This window comes from Humulus lupulus, chromosome 3, assembly GCF_963169125.1.
Source record: "Humulus lupulus chromosome 3, drHumLupu1.1, whole genome shotgun sequence".
Classification (NCBI taxonomy): domain Eukaryota; kingdom Viridiplantae; phylum Streptophyta; class Magnoliopsida; order Rosales; family Cannabaceae; genus Humulus; species Humulus lupulus.
The window spans coordinates 223,926,654-223,929,905 of record NC_084795.1 but is presented as its reverse complement, the minus strand read 5'-3'; the positions used below and the strand labels follow the sequence as shown (position 1 = coordinate 223,929,905).

The following is a 3,252-nucleotide window of genomic DNA, read 5'->3' as shown; positions in this document are numbered from 1 at the left end:
TTAATGTTTTGTTGGTTTTCATAGAATTGCAACAAATGATTTTAAAAGGATTCATGTGATTATGTTAGTGGAATCATGCATATTATAAGAGCATAATGAGATTATAGGCATGAATGATTTTATGTAATTTTTGAGACAAAAGTTGAGTTTTACAAAGAATTAAGCTTGCTGTTTTTTTTCAAATAATTGGGTAAAAGTTGATAAAAAGATGAGTTGCATGCATAAATAATGTTCTTGATGAATATGTTAATTTTTATGAAATTAAAAGAGGATTTTAAGTCTCATGTTATGATATTTTACTCAATTAACTTCCTACAGAATTTTTATTGAATTTTGAGAAAAAAATGAGTTTATAAATTGAATATGGTGATTTTAATGATAAAAAAATGGTTGCTGGAATTTTGTAATAAAATGTGAAGTAAGTTTCACTAAAAATGAATTTGATTAATTTTTGGAATAAATTATTTTTCCTAAGTTATGGTAATATTGAAAAATGATATTTTAATGGTATGAATGCATATTTTGATAAATAATGATTTTTCTTTATTTTGATTGAGAAAAATATTTAAACTCTATTTATTTGTGGTTTTTGAATAAAATAAATAGTGGCTGAAAGTTTGTTTTAAAAAGGTTAACAATTGTTATTAAATTGTCACATATGGGTTTTTTACTACTTAGAAACTAAGTCTTAAATAAATTAAATCAAAATGTATTTTTCCACACTTAAAATATATTTTTCACATCATTTTTGTAACACAATAATAAAATATATTTTTCTAAAGAAACATGTTAAAATAGGTATTTTAATTAAACCCAAGCTTGTTGGTTAATTCTTGGTAAATTAATATTTATTTAATGAAAATGTCACATATTTTATTTTGAGCTAAAATAAAATAAAGTTTTGAGAAATTTAATCAACTTAGAAATTTTAAGAAAGCATGTAATATGTCTATTGATTTTCAAACAATAAAAGCAAGAAATGTAGAATTATCGTTTTTGAAAACGTCTTTATTACGCAACGTTCCCACGTATGCATGTTACATGCAAATCAACTTTTACGTCCAAAATCATGATTATTATGCAACTATGTAATTTTTGTAAAGCAATCATGTTAGTAAAATGGGTAGAACGAGCATTATTCTTTTTGGCGATAATTGCATGTTTTAGTGTAACTGTTATCATGAGTGCATGGCCCATGCACACATGAGTTGTATGGAAGGGCAAAATAGTAATTTTATGAACCTAAGAAACGTTATTTTGATTATGATATAGGCTCGTTGAAAGATTGTGAAATTCTTAGCTTGGACCTGAGGTAAGGAAGTTAGATAGATTTTATGATTTTATGCTATGAATGGTAAGACTGTTATATGAATGAACTGTTATGAAATTATGAATGCCTTAATGTGATGATCTGTTGAATGTGATATGTGTATGGATGTTAGATACATCAAACAGAATGTGATGTTAGATACATCAAACAGATTTCGATGTCAGATACATCGAACGAGTTACTAAGGACATTGAGACGTGACTCCTAGGGCGGATGCGCCGAGGTTATTCAAGGACCAGTGATCTCCTGTTTACCTCATAGGGTGACATGGACAACTAGCGTTCCATGCTCATCATGTATGCTGTATGTTTGTGATATGATGATATGTCACATTTATGTTATGATCTGATGATAAGTCACATTTATGTTATGATATGATGATATGTCACATTTATGTTATGATATGTTGATATGTCACATTTATGTTATGATATGATGAAATGTTACATTTATGCTATGATATGATGATATGTCATATTTATGTTATGATATGATGAAATGTTACGTTTATGTTATGCTATACCATGATGTGTTAGGTGAACGTTAGTGTTTGGTTGTTTGTTGTTTTTCTTACTTGCTTATTTGCTTGTACTTCCTTACTGGGCTTTTAGCTCACCCCCTTACTTTCCTTCCAGGTAGCAAATAGGATTTCTCTATGGCACGCGTGGTGACGTGAGGAGTTCTTCATCATGGGGTGTATGGCGTGGGGCAATCCTATGGACGATAAAACGATCAACGTAGAACGCCATTTAAATTATGTTTTGTTTTAAGGGACTTTTTCCTAAATTATCAGTGGGACTCTGTTATTTAACTTAATTGGTTTTTCTTTGAACTTTGCATAAAAACCTATGTTTTATTTTAAACTTATGGCGCCAACTTGCATGATTTTAAATAAGTCCCCCTGAGACTTTAATAATGGATGGTATTCTTTTATAAGCTATGTTATGCGAATATTTTGTAAGTATTAGTCTAGGGCGTTCTTTACAGCAGAGATTAGGCAATCAAATCCTACAAATTACCGTTTTCTTTACCCATTTGTTTTATGATAGGCTGTAGGGTTTTATAAGGAATAGGGTGGGTTTTGAGAGCCCCATTTGGAGTTGGCTACCTGTAGTAGAGAGGAAAAGAGATAACATGGGAGAGAGGAAGAGGGAGAAGGAGAAGGGCTCGTGGGAGAGGAGAGAAAGAAGAAGGAAGAGGAGATCAAATGGATCTCAATCCCTAGGTATGTTTTGATTTGCTTTTGGTTTTTCTTCTTAAGCCTAGTTCTTCTCCTCAATTCTAAGGGTTTGTTTCTTATTTTCCTTGTGAAGGTGTTTCAAAATCCCTATAGGTGTCAATGTCTCTTTGGCTAAGGTATTCTTGATTCCACCATCAAGAGAGGTAATGCATTCTCTCTTATTTTGTTTGATTCGGTGTTGATCATAGTAAATGGTTTTGAAGTATGGATTGATAAGAAACCTTTAGCCTTGATGTTGTTTTGTTGTTATTTTGATTCTTGTTATGTGTGATTGTTGGTTGTTGTTTTTTGTTTTTGTTTTTCTGTATGTGTTGATGAATGTTTTCCATATTTTCATTTGTATCAAATCCAAAGAAGCATGCTAAGGATTTTTTTTATGGGTATGGAGGGTTGGTTATTGCTTGATCCTATGTGGATTTGGGCTAGGGTCATGGTCAATATGTTTTGTTATATCATTTTTTTATCTTGTTCTTAGAAAGAATGATAGGATTATTAGATGTTGTATTTTTTTTTTTGGGGGTGGGGGGTCCAATTGGCATGGGATTCGGCCTAGGGTATTTAAAATGGATTGTGAGTTTTTCTTTTTATTCTTGATTTTTCTTAAAAAATTATTGACTTTGATCAAGTCAAAATTGTAATATTTTTTTCATGTATTCTGATGAGGGTTTTAGATATGTGAGTG

At 30.6% G+C, this 3,252-nt stretch overlaps 1 long non-coding RNA gene across 1 annotated transcript; it reads left to right on the top strand.

The window, feature by feature from the left end:
* Window positions 1-1,270: 1,270 nt before the first annotated feature.
* LOC133821539 (uncharacterized) lies at window positions 1,271-2,146 on the top strand. The gene is made up of 2 exons (XR_009887658.1): window positions 1,271-1,312; window positions 1,966-2,146. It is a non-coding gene; the product is annotated as an uncharacterized LOC133821539 (long non-coding RNA).
* Window positions 2,147-3,252: the final 1,106 nt, after the last annotated feature.